Source organism: Cryptomeria japonica, chromosome 3 (genome assembly GCF_030272615.1).
Source record: "Cryptomeria japonica chromosome 3, Sugi_1.0, whole genome shotgun sequence".
Classification (NCBI taxonomy): domain Eukaryota; kingdom Viridiplantae; phylum Streptophyta; class Pinopsida; order Cupressales; family Cupressaceae; genus Cryptomeria; species Cryptomeria japonica.
Window position 1 is genome coordinate 759,995,248 of NC_081407.1, and position 24,103 is coordinate 760,019,350.

Sequence of the window (24,103 nt, forward strand, 5' to 3'; positions counted from 1 at the left end):
CTAATAGCTGGAACCTTTTTTGCAGGTGAGAACACCTGAACTTGCAGTGATAGAGCCCACAATAGACGAAGGTCTTGCCGCCATACTCGAAGCTTTGGCATAGCTTGAGGATGCTTTAGCCCCTGATGCTGTGAAGAATGCCCCATTTAACATAAGATCTCCCACTAATCTCCAGTTGCCTTCTATTGAATCTTGGTGCTTTGTAACCTGCACATTACCCATACTATAACTATACTACAACCGTTGAATACCAAAGATATAAGAGACATGAGTTGTATAGGTCTTCTACCTCCTTGTGGAATCGATAATCAGGAGCAAGGAATCTGTTGCCTTGGCTGTTAATGGTGGGGTTTGCACTTCCCCCGATTGCATACATTTCCCAGTGGGTGTAATCATTGTTCACCACATGAAAGTATCCATGTCGACATCTGCATCATAACGTTAATATCTTAAAGAATTGAGCAAATAAACTTCAGCAAGTTGTATATTCGTGGTCTTTGTGCAAGGAATACAGTTTGTAACAAAATTCTATTCACACCTGGGCATACGTTGAACAAGCCCTTCTCCAAAGTGGTTGAAAGCAACTGTTACTTGCATTTTGTCATTCTCGGTGTAGGCGTCGTTGTGTCCCAGGAGCATCACCTAGAAAAAGCCAATAAATATTGGACTTGAGAAATAGCGTTCTATCGACAATTTAATAAATACTCACATTTTTTTCGTTCAAGTCTAGTAATAGGCTTTTAATACCCTACGCTAAAATCCTCGGATAAAAAATACAATTGTGAAACCTAATTTCAAAGAAAAGTATATTTATGGTAGACCAAAAAAGTAGTTTTGAGCACCTTGTCATGGTGAGTGAAAAAGCTGTTTGAAATGGTTATAGCAGTGGAACCCATGATGGCGTCGATCAATCCATCTGCGCAACTTGACAATGAACAGTGGTCAACCCAAATTGTGCTTGATCCAAAGATGGAAATCCCATCTCCATCACTCTTGGTTCTAAACCCATAATGTGTCGGGGAGGTCCTAACATTTGTATTTCCCGCAGGTTTACAGTCGTGGATATGAACTCCATGAATGATAATATTGGTCACATACTGAATTGTAATGCAAGCTCCATTTGCTATATGAACATTGGCACCTCTACCATCAATAGTCTTATAACTGTTCATGATAAGCTCCTACTTGAGCTGAATAACAATATCTCTTTGGAAAATAATCCAGAGAGGTTCGGTTTGAATAACAGCGTGCCGCAGAGTGCCAGGTCGAGGATTGACCGGGTCATCGTCATTTGGATCTGTAACTATATAAAATCTGCCATTCTTACCTCCAATGGCGTTTTTGCCAAATCCGATGGCACAATCAGCCAGTCTCTTTTGGTTGTTAGCCCAGTTAGGATCACAACGCCAGCAGTCATCGATGGGGTTCCCCGTTTCGCACGAGCTCAGCTTTCTTTTCGAATTATTTAAACTCCTGCACAATAGTTCTTGAAGTAAATAATCTCAACTGTCTGTAATATATGCTAGCTATAAAAAAATGCTAGAACTTTGAAATTCTCTTAATTGAACTGACTTAAATATCTTTTCTGTAGTGAATTTTCTTTCATTGAATCTGTCTCAATGACGACAATTGTTAATTATCCAATGGTATGATGATATGGGTGATAGAAATTTGTTCTATAACTGCTGCATACCAGCTACAAGAATAGTATTATAGAAATTACAGTGAAGAAAACGTCGAGGAACAGCATAAGAATAAATAGAACATTTATAATAAACCTTATCATTTAGGATTTCATACTAATGTACTAAATTCAATAAGATATTGGATTTCATTTCTATACTACCATAAATAAATTCTCTAAAATGTCTAAATCATCTGAAAGGCGAGATGGTTACCTTTCTACCATTTGAAGTACAAGCTCCGGCTTCTCAACATGATATTTATCACTAACTTCAAGAAAAAGACAGCAAGAAGAAGAAGAAAACCTGCAATCATCATGTGCAAAATCTGTATGCACGTTATCTCAGTGCGATTATTACGGTGGTAAACAATAGTGAGTAATGATGTGATAGAGCATTCCTCCAACGTTTCTTAGAATGTTTACTCCGACGTTTGTCTGAATTGAGAGTTTTCTCCAAATCTATTTGAAAAACATAGATATAGAAACTTTCATGGATGTGGTGGACGCGGCATTTTATTCGTGTCTGCTTTCCATGGTGACTCCATTGAGTTATTCAGAAGTAACACTTCTTTGACTTTCCTTTTCCGTAATTTGCACTCACATGGTTCCCGCGTTCTTCATTTTTTTTATCGTGGAAAAAATTTCAATTCCAAAGGAATCTAACATATCGAAATTTAATAGATTATAAATATATATTTTTAGGATAAACTTCTTTATGTTAACGCAATAAAACATATATCATCATGCGACTAATGGTGGGATGATCTTATACAAACGTGATATATAGTTACGCGATGTCTAAGGAAATAGTAAGGGTTATGGTATATAAAATAAATACGAGGACAAAATTATTAAAATGAAAATTTATATGTAATGAAGAGTCATTAAAAATGAATGGATGATTACGTTAGAAAAAGATAGGTCGAAGTGAAAATAATTGGAGCTTTATTTGCTATGTGTGACGTCACGAGGATAATTAGGTATAATAGAGATATTTATATATTAATTTAAGGTTATTAAGTTTATAAAGATTGATTATTTATAATTCTACATCATATCAATTTAATAATATGAACTTTTAAATAATATGTTGAATCATTATATGTTTTTAGTTTGGATGGCTAGCTCAACCTGAAATATATATTTAATCAAACCAAATATTCAACTTTTAAAAATAATAAAGACATATGATACTATTGGAACATTTTTGTGCATTAATTAAACTTTTAATTCTATTCAATTGTATGACACACACATCTTAATAGTGAGAAGGCTTTGTAAGAAGTATGAATGGTGAACTAATTGTTATTTATTTTGATCTAATAAGATCATTCATTTCTATAACTTTTAATTGTGTAGATCTTACTTATAAAAAGGAGCTATGAATAATAGAAGGCTTTCTATTACTTATGCTTTTTTACTATAAGATGGAGTAATTAGTTATATGAGATTGATTTTTTTATCAAATAAAAATCATTTAAATAGCATCAGCAAAAGTCCAAATAGTTCTATGTAATTGGATTGGTAAACCATTTTTAGAAGTAGACATCTCACTTTCCATGCCTCTTATTATTAGAGTATTTTTACACTAGATGACTTGTTATTAAATTATAAATACAAAAATAATAAATTATAAAAATGCCTCTTATATGTACTCACATTCAAAATATATTAAATATTTGATAAATTTGTTTATGTTACATGAAACAAACCCAACTACAAGTGAAATTGCTTTAAATATATCAATGTGCATTCACATGAGTTAGTAATGTGTCAATTTTGGTATTTTTTAATGTTTTGAGACAATAATAATTTCAAACTATAAGGACCTCCATATTATTAAAATAATCATATAGCATAAAATACACATTATTCTAAAACATTTAAAATAACATGTTCAAATATATTAGAATGGAAACATGATGTCTAAGTACAAAAGCCATTGACAAGCCGTATCATAAGGAAACAATTTCCTTTACATAACATCAAAAGGTCAATTACAAAGAGTACAAAAATAAAGTTAACCCTAACAGGAACTCTCGACACACTACCTCCAATAAGAACACATTGGGTGAGAGCATCATCGAAGAACTTATCTACCCAACCACAAATCTTTACGCTCCCCTCAAACTCTTCTTGGCATGAAGAATACATGGCCCAACACAAAGATGTTGAGAATTCTTAAACAAGTAGGAGTGATGGAATCTATGTAGCATGACTCTCTCTCTCTCTCTCTCTCTCTCTCTCTCTCTCTCTCTCTCTCTCTCTCTCTCTCTCTCTCTCTCTCTCTCTCTCTCTCTCTCTCTCTATGTTTGTGTGTGTGTGTGTGCACACATGCGTGCACACTTATATAACAATATTATGATATGGCAAAGATGTTGAGTTCAGAATGATCAAAAGTAGTAGCATGGTCTAATATTAAAATTTGATAAAAGCATGTTTTTCCCAATGCATCTTTTTAAGTCCTTTGTTGATAGATATATAGAGGGTGATACTCAATCCTTCTATGGTTCTCCATGTTTAGCACCATCCATTTACACAAACAATAATTGAATGCACAAGTATACAAAGTAGTCATATGAAAATAGAAGCATCTAACAAGTATTATCTTCTTGATAATAAAATTCAGCATAAAAACTGATTTCAAACACATTAGTACATAAGAATACCAATAACATGATTTCTCTGAACATGATCTTGAGAGTATAAAACTCATACAGACAGATGTATAAGAGTACAAAAGAAAAGGTAACTATCAATCTATCGAATTAACCTGATATCATGCAAGACATATTAAATGCTAATTCATTCCTAAATCTTCTAAATGATATACTTAACAACTAATTCATGAGTTATTATATGATGCATAAATTCACTAACATTATATCATTAAGATGTTATAAATTGATAAGAAATGATTATCATAAATAACTTAGTTCCATTCATTAAATCTAATTGGATCAAATATTTTGATAATAGAAGATATTTTCTATCTTAGAATAAACTTTCTACCTTAGATTTGATTATAATATTCAATATCATATTCATGTAATCACTCCTTTGATTAAAAGGTGTTGTCATGATCAAACAATCACAATATAAGATCAAATCCATTTAATATTTATATATATAGTCATAAAATTTAGAGATGGTTAACCACTTAATGGTAAGGAACTATCATCTGGTCAAGAAACTATACAAACATGTCAACATGGCATTAATATGAAATTCCACTCTTATCCTTTACATTTTAAAAAACAAACTATGATATTATCATTAAAGTTTTCACTAAGTTAGAGTTCAATATTCAACAATCACAAAATAAAAACAAAATTTATTATTTCTATATGGTAAGGGATAAGGGCTTACATCTTACCCTTGACCCAAGAGTCCATTTCTCTTGTAGTACCCCTACTCGTTTGAACTCATTGGACTTATATTTTATTATTGGTTTTTTTCAGTGGATACATTACCATGATTGGTTTTCAGACTTATATGACATTATTTCTTGCTTTATCTAGATTTGAGATGCATAATTTATTTCCAGTATTTCAGTAGTTTTGATTTATGGCATTTTGTGGATTATTGCTATGTACTGACACTTTACTTTATCTATGCAATGTGGAATTATATGTTGTGTGTCTACGAGTGTATTGGATTCAAGGGGACAATTTTCCTTCGCTCATTTCGGTGAGACAAGGAACGTCACGATTCTCTTTCATCGGTGTGTATGTCATGTTTTCTATATTGTATATATGCATGTGTGGTTAAGTGATGCAGGATATTGCAAGTACAAGTACCAGGTAGGCATGGGGTATCATCTCCACCTGCCTTCACAGGTTTGAGCATGCTTTATATTTTCTGATGGAAGTGGAGGAGATAGTAGTTGACCCTATTTTATTCAGTTACACTCGTGTGAGTGTTGTCAGTTGGTCATCCTGTCACTTTGTTCGGCCTTTGTATTTTGTTGTTTGATTTTTTGTGAGTATTTACTTGAGGTTTGCTCAGGTTGTGTGTTTAGTGATTTTAATTATTGCATGTTACATTTTATTTCTCTTTGAAGGGTGAAAAATTGTTAATAATGTGAATTAAATAGTGACTCTATGATTTAACATTCTACGTGTAGAAGTAGGTAAATTATTGAAACTATATTTAATGTTTGGTTTTCAAAATTATACTATAGTTGTACGTATTTTAAATAATAGGAATCGATCATAAACTTATATATATTCAAAGGTGAATATAGTTTATGACTAATTATATTGATTATTTTAATGTGATTTATTATAAGTTGAAAATTTGAATTTTACGACCTAACGTACCATATATAGAAAGATTTATTGTCTTTTGAATAAGAAAATGTATCTTTATTAATGACCATTTTTATATTGATGCGAGTTAAATATATTTGGTAGTTAATAACTTTGATTTTATCAAACACACATATTTTCGCATATATATTTTAAGGTGATTTTGTAAATATTACGATTATTGTCTTATGCTATAAAAATATTCATAAAACATGTTTATGTATATGCTCATGGTTATGAATATGAGCATATACGTAAATTATGATTATATATTATAACTTTAAAATGTCTAAGTTTAAAGGTTACATTGTAAATTATAGATAGTCGCATGTTATAGAAAAGGTGGCGGGTTTTATTAGATAAGCGACATGTTACATGACCATTAGGGTGGCCAAACTAAACAAAAACTATCGATTAACTTTGAGCTAAGGACAACGAGTACTAGGAGTCGATATGTAGGCAAAACTAGTAGTTGAATGCAGAATTAGCTAGGTATCGACATTGGTGAAGCAATGGAGTTTAATGCTAAGTAAACCACGTTGCAAGACACGTAAACCACGTGCAGCCACTCAAACTTTATGGCAGTTGGAAAGTTAATGTGGAAAGTATAGAAATGGAGGGAGTCGACACCACCGATTACCCCCCCTCCCCTCAAACCACGGTAAATTGACAGAGAAGTTGATTAAACCAGTAGACTAGCAAACCACGACTGGTAGTAAATGACAGAGGAACCATAGCAAGTGGTTGTCCTGGCACCCCATGACCCACGTTAAATCTATAGATTTGGGTTGGTTGACCTAGGCACCATGACTCACGGTGAAACATGGTCGATGGTCGATGGATAGGGAGACTTGGCAGTGATACCGACAAACCTGCACTTGACAAACACTAAAGTGTTTGAAAGCAAACCAAACTCTGCGTGGCAATGACGGTAATGTAACTTCTCCATCCAAACAGATCGCGAGGTATGTGGATCTGCGTTCGATATCTAGCACTTATTGTTAAGCCAACCATAATTGAGTCATAGAAGATAGGTAGACATGGAGTAGAAGTGAGCAGTTCTATTAATTGTTTAAAATAATCGATGCATAGCTTAGTCGACATGCATGCAATCCCTTAGAGTTGTAAATCAATTCAAACTAAAAGAGAGATTTATAATTATTAGTGATGTCGTTGTTATGGCCAAGATTATAGCAACCAATTTAGAATGAGAACGGTATAAATAATAGTGAAAGCTCGCTGAAAAAGGGAGAAAATAGCCGAGGAGCATTTTAGAGCAGAGATAGAAGGATAATAGAAGATTTGTGAGAGAACTCTTGAGCCATCAAGGAAGAAGAAGGTCAAATTAGAGGAGGCACGAAGGAGTTCATTCCAAGCCAATTTCAAGCATAAAGAGGTAGGTTCTTTATTTAATTTTGGTTATTATTTAATGAAGTGTGAAATTGGGAGTTTTAAATATAGGTTACGATTATTTATGTGATTTTTCTTATATCGTTGTTTATTGAAAATGTATTATTAATCGTTTGAAATAGATGAATGGATAATCTATAATTATGGACTTAACAACTATGGTGGTTGGTGTCACGAAGTAGGTAATGCATAACTTTGTATGGTGAACACATAAGAATTCAAAATCATTTAGGACTATTATGTTGCAATAAAATCATGAGTGGTGTCATTTAGAATCAATCCACCACTAGGAGAGATAGCCTGAAAAATAAGAAAGAAGCTAGATGACAACCCTATATATATAGACCATTGAGTTGGAAGAGAAGAGGGGGTGAGATGCAACGAAGGATTAGAGAATGGAATGAAGAAGAGAAGGTAGGAAAAGATATAGAGGATGATAGCAAATAGCAAGTTGGAGCAAAGAGAAATAAAGAAAAAGATAGGAAGTTAGAGGGGAGCAAGATAGAGGATAATGGAGATTTTGATGTGTTTATGACCGAGTCGTAAAAGATTGACGATGGACATTTCTTATTTAGTGTTGAACTTAGAGGTTAGTCTCTTGGATGAGTGTTAGTTGCTTTATTATTATTAGAGAAATTCTTAGAATATAGAAAGGATAAGGACTAGGAATAGAGAGTTCGTGAGATAGGAGAGTGCCGAGAAGGAAAGCAACATAATCTAGACATATTGCAGACAATTTGAAGTTATCAAGGATCGTAATAACCATGGATCACATTTCTTGAGGTAGGCTCAAATCTAGTATGTTTTGTTGGAAGGATTTAAGAGATTAAGAATGATCTAGATTTATATTTATGAAATAGTTAGAGTCACAATATCAATCAATAAATTAGGATCATGCAAGTTTAGATGCTTTAATGATATATTTCATGAAAGTTGGTTGATTAAACTTAGCAAAACTCTTAGAAAATTAGATCACCCAATCCTCTAGAAGCAGAGTCAGAGGATAGAGAGAGAAACTTTGAAGTTGAACTACGAAAAAGATGAAACATTAGGTTTATGACTTATTAAATAGTGTATTAATATAGTTGTAATTCTTATTTTTTGGAAGTCTTAAGTTGAAATCTATTTATGCATTTTTTTGTTTTAAGAAAAGATTGCCTGTATTAGGATCTTGTGTAAATGGTGTTTCCAGTCAAGTTTATAATTTGTCACAATTCTGGTTGAGTTGTCATTGTGTCCTATGTTATTATATTTCCTTGGTCGGGTGTTGATGTATAACCTTATTGATGTGAGCCATTGTGTGTTTTGTCCAAATGGTCAATCTTTGGTTAGTGATTATGTATCCTTCACCTGTGGTTTGTCATGATTAGGTATGGCTGTCTGTTTCACCACAGAGTTCTCGTAGAGAGAACTTTCCTGTAGTGTCCTATGAGAGAGAGTGGGTTTCGAGTGGGGGCCATGCCCGAAGTGGATGACAGGATAACCCGTCGGAAGTCAATTAAGAAGTGATAACCTAATAATTGATTAGGGGGTGGGTAGAATAAATATTAATTAAGATAATATACCTCGTGCATAGGTGTAGTGCTTGTACAGGGCTCATAATGTAATGAGAAGGCCTAGAATGATAAACTTACCACCTTGTCTTCATGAAAGGATTGGTAGGGTCCACATGAGACTTAGTTGGAGCTAGAAGCCAGGAGAGGTTACCAGGACAGAGAACCAGGACTTAGGAGGTTGTACGATGGTATCCATCTTAAGCTATGCAGTGACACTCTCTCCTTAGAGTCACTAGTGTTGTGAGTTGAGTCACATGGATGTTTGTAGAGTCTTGCAGTTCTTTCGTACTTGTCTTAATTTGCTTGCTTGAGGGTTTTCTACTATCTCCTAGCACGATGGGGTGGTTCCATTTTGGGATCACATGGTCGGCTGGTAGTGCCACTCCCCATCGGATGTTCTGGAATGTATCTTCAAGCGAGGAAGGGCTTCGCTGGTGTTTCTTGGTTCGTGGTTGATGTACCAGCTCATGTTTGTGATTATTGTTTAGTTGAGACCTTGTGGTCATTGTATCAAACTTTTATGGAACCCTGATATTGTAACTTTGTAATTCATGGTATTTTTTGTAACCATCTATTTATGGATATTGTAAAAGGGAGTCATTGGAATGTATGTTAATTCAGTTGCTTTAATCTTTTGTATATATGAACTATGAGAAATGAATGCATTGGAGTACTTTGAATTCTTTCATTATGGAATTTAGATATATGTGTAGATTTTATCTTAAGCATTTAATTTTCCTAATTAGCTGAACAATAGGATTTACCGTGGTGTTAATATAATCTACGGAGTAATCTTTGTTGGTAACCCTTAGGGAATCATGTGTTAGTCTTCTGATGTGTTATTAGACGTGCAATGGTTATAATTAGTGAACTTGTTCTTTTAAAAATATATATATATTTCACCCTTTAGTTGCCTAGTTGTGTTGTTTTTCTTTAGGGTTTCTAGTGGGGCATTACATCTCTCATTACTATCCTTATTACCCTATTTTATATATTAGTCTTGTGATTTTAAAAATTCTTTCTATTTTTTAATCTAAACAAAGTATTGTAGAGGCATTCAAATAATAACTTATTCATCTTAAGATATACAGAAAGAATATATTCAAGTTTAATATTGTTGACTAATGAATTTATTTCTATACGTTTAATGTTATAAATTAATAAAGTTTAAGCTTTAATAACATCTCTACACCTCTTACTTAAATTCTCTTTATAACTACTTGCATTTTTATATTGATATATGCTACTCTATGCATTTATTGATATATAAATAAATATCTATTGTATTGATCTACTACTAATCTAATTATAAATAAATGGTAATACTCAATGGATGGATTTAGTCAAGCTAAGGATTACTGGCTATATTCTTGGGTTGACCTAAGCAAATCCATGAGTAATAATATGCTAATGATTATAATTAAAGTGTGAGTTAATGTATTCAATTACAATTCACTAATAGCTAACTTTTAGTACAAAAATATCATTCTAATTTACTTACAAAGAATTATTACAAAGGAAAAGTATTTATGAAATTCAAACCTTATAAATCCAAATTTTTAAACTATCCAAAATAACCAATAAACTTTTACATTGTTAGACAATATAGGATAATTTGTTACTGCTACAAGGACTTGATTTTTGTCTTGAACAAAGATACATTATGAATAAAGGAATATTGCACAAAGTGACATAAATAGAAGGTTGTATCCAAGGAAATCTAGATAGTTCGTTTGAATGAAAATAAAATAAATAGTGGTTATTGTTATTAATAGAATGCATATATTATGTGTGTTAATCACACATAGACACTAAGAGAATCATAATCAGTAGACACCAAATCCAAATTAATTACCCTTGATAAATTCTCCAAACATCATAGAAACTGATACAATAAGACAAGATAAGAGGACATCAACACAAAATAATACTAGATTTATGTAGAAACTTAAGGCAAAAACCATGGCGAGAAAAGTTGCTTGGATCTGATATCTAAATCTAGCCTCATAAACTAAATAATAAACTTACAATATTTTGTATGCATCAACCCATAGGAGACACCAATCCCCGAGTCTAAGAAGAGAACACCAACTATGATGATGAGGTGCCAACCTTAAATACAATAATAGTACATGAAATATATGCTATGCAGACCTTCAAGGATGAACCTTTAGTGTCACCTTGATCTAATCAACTTTTGACAACCCTCTCAAAGTGCATGAGACCTTCAATTTATTTTGCCCACTTAACCTAAAATTTAGTAGACAACTTACATAGCTTTTGCCATGGTTATTAGTACTACTAGCAAGAATTACTCTTGAAATGAATCCAATTACACTTATGCATCCCTACATTATATATAATCACAACTCATCTTATAACTTATTTACAGCATTCACACATTTGCCACATGCATACTTTAGACCAAATATTTAATAGGCTTAAACAAAGATCCAACATGCTATTCCAAGAGTTGGATGATGCTATGCTTTACTTTACAAAACAAAAGGCAATAGAAATCTTAAACAAGTAGGAGTGATGGAATCAATGTAGCATGATAATCTCTCTCTCTCTCTCTCTCTCTCTCTCTCTCTATGTTTGTGTGTGTGTGTGTGTGTGCACACATGTGCACGCTAATATAACAATATTATGACATGGCCAAGAGTATGAGTTCTGAATAATCAAAAGTAGTAGCATGGTCTAATATTAAAATTTGATAAAACATGTTTTTCCCAATGCATCTTTTTAATTCATTTATTGATAGATAAATAGAGGGTGATACTCAATCCTTCTATGGTTCTCCATGTTTAGCACCATCCATTTACACAAACAAGAATTGAATGCATAAGTATACAAAGTAGCCATAGGAAAATAGAAGCATCTCACAAGTATTATCTTCTTGATAATAAAATTCAGCATAAAAACTAATTTCAAACACATTAGTATATAAGAATACCAATAACAAGATTTCTCTAAACATGATCTTGAGAGTATAAAACTCATACAGACAGATGTATAAGAGTACAAAAGAAAAGGTAACTATCAATCTATCTAGTTAACCTGATATCATGCAAGACATATTAAATGCTAATTCATTCTTAAATCTTCTAAATGATATACTTAGAAACTTATTCATGAGTTATTATATGATGCATAAATTCGCTAACATTATATCAATAACATGTTATAAATTGATAGGAAATGATTATCATAAATAACTTAGTTCCATTCATTAAATCTAATTGGTTCAAATATTTTGATAATAGAAGATATTTTCTATCTTAGAATAAACTTTCTACCTTCAATTTGATTATAATATTCAATATCATATTCATCTAATCACTCCTTTGATTAAAAGGTGTTACCATGATCAAACAATCACAATATAAGATCAAATCCATTTAATATTTATATATATAGTCATAAACTTCAGAGATGGTTAACCATTTAATGGTAAGGAACTATCATCTAGTCAAGAAACTATATGAACATGTCAACATGAGATTAATATGAAATTCCACCCTTATCCTTTACATTCAAAAAAAAACTATGATATTATCATTAGAGTTTTCACTAACTCAAAGTTCAATATTCAACAATCATAAAATAAAAACATAATTTATTATTTCTATATGGTAAGGGATAAGGGCTTACATCTTACCCTTGATACAAGAGTCCATTTCTCTCATTACTATCCTTATTATCATATTTTATATATTAGTCTTGTGATTTTTAAAAATCTTTCTATTTCTTTAATTTAAACAAAGTATTGTAGAGGCATTCAAATAATAACTTATTCATCTTAACATATACAGAAATAATATATTTAAGTTTAATAGTGTTGACTAATGAATTTATTTCTTTATGTTTAATATTATAACTTAATAAAGTTTAAGCTTTAATAACATCTCTACACCTCTTACTTAAATTCTCTTAATAACTACTTGCATTCTTATATTGATATATGCTACTCTATGTATTTATTAATATATAAATAAATATCTATTTTATTGATCTACTACTAATCTAATTATAAATAAATGGTAATAATCAATGGATGGATTTAGTCAAGCTAAGGATTATTCAGTATACTCTTGGGTTGACCTAAGCAAATCCATGAGTAATAATATGCTAATGATTATTACTAAATTGTGAGTTAATATATTCAATTACAATTCATTAATAGCTGAATTTTAATACAAAAATATCATTATAAATTACTGACAAAGAATTATTACAAAGGAAAAGTATTTATGAAATTCAAACCTTATAAATCCAAATTTTTAATCTCTCCAAAATAACCAATAAACTTTTCCATTGTTAGATAATATAGGATAACTTGTTACTACTACAAGGACTTGACTTTTGTCTTGAACAAAGATACATTATGAATAAAGGAATATTGCACAAAGTGACATAAATAGAAGGTCGTATCCAAGGAAATCTAGATAGTTCGTTTGAATGAAAATAAAAGAAATAGTGGTTATTGTTCTTAATAGAATGCATATATTATGTGTGTTAATCACACATAGACACTAAGAGAATGGTAATCAGTAGACACCAAATCCAAATTAATTACCCTTGATAACTTCTCCAAACATCATAGAAACTGATACAATAAGACAAGATAAGAGGACATCAACACAAAATAATACTAGATTTATGTAGAAACATAAGAGGAAAACCATGGTGAGAAAAGATGCTTGGATCTAATATCCAAATCTACCCTCATAAACTAAATAATAAACTTACAATATTTTGTATGCATCAACCCATAGGAGACACCATTCCCCGAGTCTAAGAAGTGAACACCAACTATGATGATGAGGAGCCAACCTTAAATACAATAATAGTACATGAGAGATATGCTATGCAGACATTCAAGGATGAACCTTTAGCATCACCTTGATCTAATCAATTTTTGACAACCCTCTCAAAGTCCATGAGACCTTCAAGTTATTTTGCCCACTTAACCTAGACTTTAGTAGACAACTTACATAAATTTTTCCATGGTTATTACTTCTACTAACAATAATTACTCTTGAAATGAATCCAATCACACTTATGCATCCCTACGTTATATATGACCACAACTCATCTTATAACTTATTTACAACATCCACATGTTTGCCACATGTATACTTTAGACCAAACATGTAATATGCTTAAACCAAGATCCAGAATGCTACTCCAAGAGTTGGATGATTCTATGCTTTACTAAAAAACATTAGTTGGTCCTAGTTCACTTTCACATGCTTCCTATAGTTGGTTCATAGTGCAATAATTTGACCCATTCATAAAAAAAGTAATAATATATTGTGAAGTGATCTCTATGAGCATAATGTTGACCCTAACTTTTCATGTTATTGAAGTCCACCTTTGAAACTTGAATAGATTTTTCTTTGTGTGTAGCCTTATTTACCTTCCAAACTACAAGCCTCAAAATACAACTATGGTAGAATGTGGTATAAAATATTGTGCTAGTGGATATAGTTTTTGAGGAATGGACTTCATATACACATCACAAATACTTCCAAATCCTTCAATAATAAAAAAATTGATTAAGATGATACTAGTGACATACTATATTTAATGATGTATTTAACATAACTTGACTCTATTTATCTAGATCAATAATTATTTGATATGACATAATATTAATTAAAATTATTATAATTTTTGGAAACTAGATATTGAGGGTAACATAATGATAATTTATATACATCCTTAACTACCTCCTTTGACATTAATGACAATATAAATTTCAACAATCTCCCCCTTTGCCATTGGTTCCAAACACAAAAAATGTTACAAATAAAATGCTCCTCGTAATGGAAATCAGGGGCTCCCCTTGTGTAGAAAATTTGCTTCCATTGTAATTGGACTTTCATTCTGCTCAAGTTTGGCTTTGTGCTCTTGATAATTTTGACTTCCTTTCTTTGGAAACTCTCTCTCTCTCTCTCTCTCTCTCTCTCTCTCTAGGCTCCTACTATGATGCTCCCTCCTCTAATCTTTGACTACTTAGGGACTTTGTTTCTAGTCCGGTTGTGGCTAATGTCACTACGCGTGTGAGTGTCTTTGATGTCGTTCCTTCCCACTCTCCTCTAGATATTCTACGTGTCTTTAATGTCCCTCCAACCACCTCTCCTCTAGATGGTGTTATTCCCCCTACTTCCTCTCTCTCTCTATTTTGGTGGAGGACTTTAGGTGCCCTTCAACTATCCCCTTACTGATGCTATCATTCCTAATGATTAAGTTTTTATGCATGACTTTTGTCAGGTATATCTTTAGAGGATGGCTCTCTCCACTAACTATACTCGATGTTTGAAGCCTCTTCCTCTAGTCTCACAATACCTTGTTCCTTCTATCCCTAGTCAATGGGTGGATAAGGATTCTTATAGGTTGCAAGTTACTATCATTAGTAAGTTCTTGAGGCCAAGACCTAACATAGAGACTATATGTGAATGGGTTTCTATTCATTGGGATATTGTTGCTCATGTGGTAATGGGTATTTCACATGGTTGTCTATTATTTCTATAAATTATTTGGAGGATAGTAAGAAGGTTCTTCTAGGAGGTCCTTGGTTCTCTAACAATGTGGTCCTAAATTTTTAAAGATGGGTTGTTGGGTTTGATCCTTCTATGTTCAATTCACTTCCTATTTGGATCAACTTCCCAGAATTCCCTTTGGAGTACGAGGATGACTATAATTTTTGTGGATGAGATCACCTAATCTATATCAAGATATTGCTCTTCTAGATTTTGTGTTTGTGTGGAGGAGGGTTTTAGGTAGCCTAACTCCATAAAGCTATCTTCTAGATTGATAGTTTGAGATTAATATTTTCTTTTTTATCACTCTCATTTGTGTCATTTCCACTATATGGGAATTTTCTCTATGAATTTCATAAATTCTCATAAGATCAATCCCTATAATGCAGTTTAGAAGTTAGTGAATGTTCTTCCTCAACTAGCTAGTTTGGTGTAGGTTTCTTCTTCTTCCTCCGAGGATCTTAAATATTTTTATTTCCCCTCTATAGTGCAAGGCCCTTTGTTGTCTCCTACTATTGGGTTCTCTTTGATAGGAATTATTCGAAAAAAGATTGACATTTTTCCCTTTGGCTTGGGTTAATCTTGTAAGGGCAAGAGAAATCTTATTGTGGATCATGGGAGACATTCTTTGCAAAATTATATTCCTTCTTCTCAACCTACTCCTCTCATGAGGTCATGAATTGAGTTTGGATTCAAACATCTAGGACTTTCCCATCTCCTTAAGGCTCCTTGTAGCCTTGTTCCCCTTATGTCCCTTCTTTGCCTTGCTAGTTTGCCTTTTTATAGTTTTTAGCTTTTCTTTTTTGGGTAGCATGTGTTGGATTTAGACCTTCTCAATTTTGTTGGTTTTCTTACTCCTTACAAGATCCCTCTATGTTGCTTGGTAGGTTGATATGTAAAGGTTTGGGCCCTCTCCTAACTTATCTAATCAAAACAATCAATGAGTAGAGAATATAGTAAAATCGGAGAGAAAAAGTCTAGATAATAGTAGTAAAGGTGCAAGATTACAAATTAGATATGTGTAGTCTAAAATCAATCTATAGACACCTAAAAATGTCACATTGATAATGTACTAATTATTCCTCTAATTGATTAAATAATTCTTTAATTATTTAATTAAGTTAATTAATCTTATTCTTCTAATTTCATATTTCCTTGTCATCTTACTAATTATTATATTTTCCTATTCTTTCATCATTTAATCATTTTAATCATTTCCTAAATATTAATTAAATTATTATTATTTAATTAATTTTGATTAATTCTCCAATTTAAATAATCTTTATTATTTAAATAAATTACTAATTATTCAATTTCTATCTCTAGTCATCATTCAATCATTAACCCTCTTCTAAATATTAATTAAATATTTATTATTTAATTAATTATTATTTAATCCTTCAAAAAAAAAATCTCTATTATTTAATTAAATTCTATTTCTAAAATAATTGAATGGTTTTTTAAATTATTTAATTAATTAACTAATTAATTCTTCCATTTCCAAATCTTCAAATTCTAATTTCATTTAATTTCATATTCTTCTAAATTCTTCCAAATTCAAATACATGTGCATGATTTCAAAAACCAAATTGAAAATCAAAGTTAAGTTCTAAATATATTCAAATGCTAAATTGAATTAATAAATTCAATTATTTGAATAAATATCATGCAAAGATTAAATTGATAATCTAAATCTAAATGCAAGCACATGCTAAATTAATTAATTAAATCAATTAATTAATTAAATCATGTATCTCTCCAATCTCTATTTCCATCTTTCAATTAGCTTTTACTAATTTTTTTTTTTTTTGATTGGTAATTGGCCGAAGCCTGAATAGCTTTTGACTAGAGCTATGAACCAGTGGGGACACAGTAGGGGGCCCCATCCCCATTACATATCTTTGAATTATTATTATTATTATGCTTGATTAGATTGACCTCAAGACCTTCCCATCCTATGGAAGGCCAAGAGTCACAGCTTAGAGTTCCATTAGATTGACCCCAAGACCTTCCCCATCCTATGGAAAGCCAAGAGTCACAACTTAGATTTCCACTTCAGATGTCCCTATTGGGAGTTGAACTTGGGTCTCCACTGTGAGAACCCAGTGTTTTAGCTAGTTAAGCTCAACCCCTTGGACAATTAGCTTTTACTAAATTAAGCTTTCTTTGTCATCCTCTTTATTTCCTCCAATCATTCTTTTTCTTCCCTCAGTCAGCTTTTTCTCAATCAATTGACTCAATTAATCTATTCAATCTATTGAGTTTCACTCCTATAGTCGGCAGTTCAACTATCAATCAACATTCGAGCTCACCTAAGTTCCACCTCTTGATCAATTTGTTCCACCTTTCAATCAATCTTCTCCAAAAATCTATAAATTGAGCATTCAATCTCCATTTTCAACAATCACGAACTTTGAATCTTTGTGTCACTTGCAGGTTACCAGCACAATATCTGAGAGCCATTATACCACAGAGAGGAGAACAACAATGGAAGCAATACGCGATCTTAGGATAGGGAGTTTTGATTTGATTTGATTATTTTAATTCCTATTTGCTTGATTGTGTTATTCCATTGTTTTAATTGTTAAATTCTTTGGTTAGATAGGGATTCATGATTTCCCTTTTGCTTCTAATTGATTCCTTGTTTTTAAGATGAATTTTACACACACACATTTTGGTGAACCCGAAGTGAAATCCCTTGGTGATAAGATCCTCGGATCTTTGGGGTAAGAGAGACTCGCATGCCCGAGAAGTGTGTGCCATGGAGTGGAGCCAGTGCTGCCAGACTCTCTATTTGTCCATCTTGTTTTGGTATTTTGCTACGGGGGCCTCATTGAATGGTGTCCACTATCCAGCCTAAGATTGTATTCCATTCTTTTTTATGTATCATTGTGCTAGACCAGTATTGAGTCAGTCCCTTGGGCTATTTCAGGCCCTATCCCATGTTTCTCTAAATTTTCTGAGATTGCATGAAAATTGAGTTAGTTAGCTATACATACCTACCGGCAATTGTTCTTAGATTTGGAAAACTACAAAACATTGTCCTACACATGAAGTTACAGAAAACAAAGTCCATTTTGAAACCAAAACTCAAAAGTCCTTACGTACTTGTGACCCTAGGTAGTCTTTTACATAGTCTTTTGCATAGTCCTAATCATGTCCTCATTATCATCCTATGTCCTTTGCATAGTCCCACTTACATCCTCATTATTGTCCTACGTCTTTTGCATAGTCCCACTTACGTCCTCATTATCGTCCTACATCTTTTGCATAGTCCCACTTACGTCCTCATTATCGTCCTACATCTTTTGCATAGTCCCAATCACTTCCTCATTATCATCCTAAGTCTTTTGCATTATCATCCATATTAGTTACATAGTCCTACATTATCATATACATCTTCATCTAGACCTCATATACATTTGATTCCAATGTCAATTATAGGTTCATAGCATGTGCCTTCATGGGTCTCCTAGGTGATGGTTTTCTCCCCTTCGAGCATCCTAATTTAGTTCCAAATGATAGTTAACGCGAAATCATTGATGGTCTAGTAACTTAGCTTAGGATTTAAGAAGAAGCACACCTCAATATATAGGAGTCATACACGAGATAAACATTGATTCTATGATTTCCCGTATAATTGATAGAGAGATTGAGGCTGAACAACTTCGTCAACAAATGGAAAGACTTGCATTAGAGAAATCTAGGAATGCTCAAAAGGTCTCACGTCAAAATCCTCAATAGAGAGTCTAGTATAGCCTTGCATTTATGTCTACAGTCTAGGGTTAAGTCATCATCTTTCATAGAACCACCCTCATATAAGTAATTTTAGATGCCCGTCAGAAGGTTGCAGAAAGCGAAAGGAATAATGGACCCGAATAGCACACAGTCTGTAAACCCTACTTGGAATTTAGACATGACAATAGGTCAACACTCAGGTACACAGAAAATGTCCACCCTAAATGAATTACAATAGCATTTGACAAAGGAAAAAATTGAATCTACACAATAAGACCCACATGTCCCCATGATCCTAGATGCACTTATACATAGCGATAGGGACAAGTATCTTTCACTATTAATACAAAATGGGGCAAAACTACCTGAGGATTTTGATGTCACAAAGATTTTACCACCAGTAAAAACTTTAGGTCAAGATAATAGTCAAACTCCACCCTTGACACATACAAGCAACGAACTCCAGTTTTCTTCAAAACGTACCTATCCAAACAAATGTCAAGACAAATGCAAACTTTCAAACAAGTGTGTCATCTTTGGCGATCAATGCTAGTATACCATCACAAAGCATACTGATAATATCAAGTGTCTTAGCACCTATTCAAACACAAGAAACAAGTGCAACCCAACCTCCAGTTTCCTATTCCATGGGATCGACATATAGTTATCAAAATGCAAATCTAGGTCTTGCCAATACAACAAGTACAACTCAACCAAACATGGGTTCACATATTAGCTATTTTAGAGTACCTAGTGGTTAGCACAACACACAAGGTTATAATCTTGGTACCTTCCAACAACCTCCTAGTTATGCAACCACGACTCCTTTTGTGGGACATACACAAACACAAGGTATACCTTTGACATAAACAAATATTCTGACATAACAAATACATAATTTACAACAACAAATGATGACCATGCAAATTGGTAATGACAAAAAGATCTACACAATGCAGGACTTACGTCCTTATCCATTCAATCACACATTATACATTCCGCCTTTCCCACAACATTTTGAAACACTCGAATTTGATAGATATCGAGACAAGGGTGATCCTAGAGATCATATCAGAGAATTTTTTACGGCATCTATAGAGGTTGCCTCAGAATATACTTATCTAATGAGATTTTTTCCTAAAAGTCTGGGAGGTCTGGCTTTAGAGTGGTTTTCACATTTACCACCAACCATCACATCATGGGGAGAATTAGCTAACAATTTATTGCAAACTTCTCGCACAACATTGACACCCTATTACTTTGATGGACTTGTGTGCTGCTAAACAATATGAGAATGAAACATTTGCATCCTTCATATAATGATGGATGGCTCTCTATAGGAGGTGCAAGACAATTATCCTAGAAACAGAGCAAGTGGATATGTTCATAAAAAATTTGATTCCTAAGATTAAGTATCTGATACAAATGCAATGTTTAACCACATTCAAACAAATCACAGAAAATGATCTCAAATGTGAGAAGGGACTAGTAGAACAAGGTCTTATTAAGTATGGCAATAACAACAACAATGAGAAATCTAAGTTTTGGTCAAAAACAAAAATGTGACCAATGATGGTATTGTAGATGCCAAAACAATAAACAGAACTCATCCTATTTTATCTTTGGGAAGAAGTCATTCATCTAATCCACATAGAGGGAATAACGCAACCTCATCAAATGTAAACGCTACACAAGATACCCTAGGGTAAATGCTCCAAGAAGAAATTACACACCTCTAGGAGAACCTATTGAGTCAGTGCTCAAAAAGTTAATACAGACAAACATGATTACTTTACCTGAAGTAAGAGTGTATGAAACATGTCCTTTCAAACCCACATGGTGGAATGATAATTATTTATGCGATTATCATCGGACTAAAGGTTACAAAATAGCAAGTTGCTACAAATTGAAAAACTTGGTCCAAGATATGATAGACCAAGGGGACAACACAATTGATACCGATAAAACTGCAGAAAACACAAATCACATGATTTTTAAGGATCCTTTTTTTAAGCATGACAATGGGAAAGCAACCACATCAGGTACCCAAGACAATATAGCTAACTACACAAAGGTCTCATATGACTACACTATTCATGCCATTAGCTCAGGAGATATAGAAAATAATGATTCACAAGAAACACTTGACCAAGATGAGGAATATCAAAACACTCACACAGATGATAACCAAATTTGCATGATATTAGAGGCATTGAAGTATGATGATGATAGAAATCTTTGTCTCAGAGACTAGGGGCATGATCAACCATCTCACTCAGGTTGGTTTGAAGATGAACTCATAGAACATATAATGGATGTCAAACATACCCATAAAGACTATGAAGAAGGATTTAACATAAATCTTGATAAAACAACCTATGATACAAATGATACAATCACTACAATCACCATAATTCCCAAAGATAGAGACTATGCAGTAGTTACTTGCAGATCATATATAACTTTACAAGGAATAACACAAAATCAACCACCGACAGTAGGAACTTACAATGTTGTTGAGAAACTTAAGAAAACTCCTGCACAGATATCATTATTCAAACTATTGCGAATTTCTCCCACTCATAGAGCTATATTGGACAAAGCACTTCAAGATTCGATAGTGAACAGAGATATAGATGAAAATGCCTTCCAGTCCATGGTGGGAAATCTGACACAAGGCACACGTATTGCATTCATAGAACAAGATATTCCTAGTGATAGACTGCTTCATAACGACCCTCTACATCTAGAAGCTTACATTCATAAGAGAAGAATTAGAAGAGTACTCATAGATGGGGAAGTTGATCTCAACATTTGTACTTTAAATTTGGTCAAAGCACTAGGATATTCTGAACTTCATATTGATTCTTCCAAGAGGATAAATATCAAGGCTTATGATGATGAAGAACCTCCATCTAAAGGCATTGTAACATTACCTGTACAAGTAGGACCAATAACAACAGAGTTCGCTTTTCAAGTATTGGACAGAGAGCTGGGATATAACATGTTATTGGGTGGCCCATGGATCCACACCATACAAGTAGTACCATCCACGTTCCATCAATGTGTCAAATTCCCATACAATGGTATTGAAATCACCATAAAGGGTGATCCAAATCCATTCCAACATTGCAATTATCTGAAAGACAGTGTGGATAATCAGGTACCTATCAATTAGGCTGCACCTCTCACTACACAATTGGAAACATTAAAGATCACAGAAACAAAAAAGGATATGCCTTCCACATCCTCCTTACAAATAAAAGATATGGGTTGTGGAGAGTACTCTATTGCAAATACTTTAAGTGGGAAACAGTTGTCTCTTTCTCCTAAGTCCTTTGGGAAAGCTCAAAACATAGTAAAAAAATAGGAAAAAGGAAAAGAAATTGTTAGATATATAGACTCGTGCTCTTTCATTAGATGGGATGACTTACAAGAAGAATCCTTGAATGAAGATGTTAACCATTGGATATATAGAGAAGAAGATCATATGATAATACCCAGAATACACATGGATCAGTATGGCAATGGATTCAAAATACTCCAAAGACATGGATATGATGGTACCACAGGCCTTGGGTTATAGAAACAAGGAAGGCTACAACCTATTTGTTGGTGTAAATAATTATTCATCATGGATATTATTACACTTACTTAAGTTTACTTAGGATAATGCATTTCATAGTAGTTTGGATATGAGACACTTGGGTGTTTGTGTCACATTGGGATAGTGTGTGTAGGAGAAATTCCACCTCTTATGGTGTTGATCTTGTTATTACACTATCATATCCACTTATTGTGGAGTGATAATTCCACCTTCGGTGGGTGATCCACCTCATGTGGAATATTATATTATTTCTCCTACCTACCCACACCTATTTCCTACCTACCCTTGTTTCTTATTGAGCCACATGTCATATTTGTGTGCTCATACATATCCCTAGCCTTGCCTATATAAGCAAGCTCATCTACATTGTATGTAACAACAATTATTGATCATTTTCTATTGATGAGAATACAGTTTATTCTTGTCCCATATTATGTCTCTATCTTGTACATTTCATTGACCTCTTGATCTTGGCAAAATCCAACATGGTATCAAAGCTATTGGAGTCTCATTGATTCGTCTTGAAGAGGCATTATTGTGACGTCAAGAGGCAGATCTAAGGAGCATCATCATTTGGAGGCGTCCTAGACCAGATCCGACCTCTCCATTGCGTCCGGAAGGCCATTTCCATGAATTTTGGTTATAAAGTTGGCTTATTTTGGTGAGAAAATTTTTTTTCTCCATTTTACCCTATTCGTACGGATTTTCGAATTTTTCATATATTTTTCAAAAAAAAAAAAAAATTCTTTCTAAAAATTTGTTTTCAAAAAATTCAAAAATAAAAAAAAAATCAAAAAATTGCAAAGTTGAAAAAAAATTCGATCAAAAAAAAATTTTGAAAAGAAATAAAAAAAAAAAAGATTTTTTTGGGGGGTCCGCAGACCCCCCCCTGTGCTCGCCGTACCATCGCGGTACCTATTTGCAGGTCTGCAGGCTTCTCCAACTTGCGCAGCCCGTACCCTGTCCTCCGTGCCGAGTTCGTCCGTCCGTGCACGCAGTCCAACCTGCACCACCTTCGGCGCCCGCCATCCGTTGGCCGCTCGTCCGCCACCGACGGTTCCTCGCGCACAGCATCCCCTGCTCCTCCTGGCCAGCGCCGCTTCCCGGCGCCACCTCCACCGCCGCGCCCAAGCTCCCGGCCGCCTCTTCCCGTGAGCGGCCCCTGCAGCGCCGTGTTGCCGCCGGCGCCCTCCGCCTTCAGCACCGCCCGTCCGAGCAGTGCCAGCTCGTCCGCCATGCGGACAGTCCAG

The 24,103-nt window shown here is 33.5% G+C and overlaps 1 pseudogene; it reads right to left on the bottom strand.

Annotated features, from left to right (window-relative positions):
• On the bottom strand, window positions 1-24,090 carry LOC131068874 (probable pectate lyase 18; annotated as a pseudogene).
• Window positions 24,091-24,103: the final 13 nt, after the last annotated feature.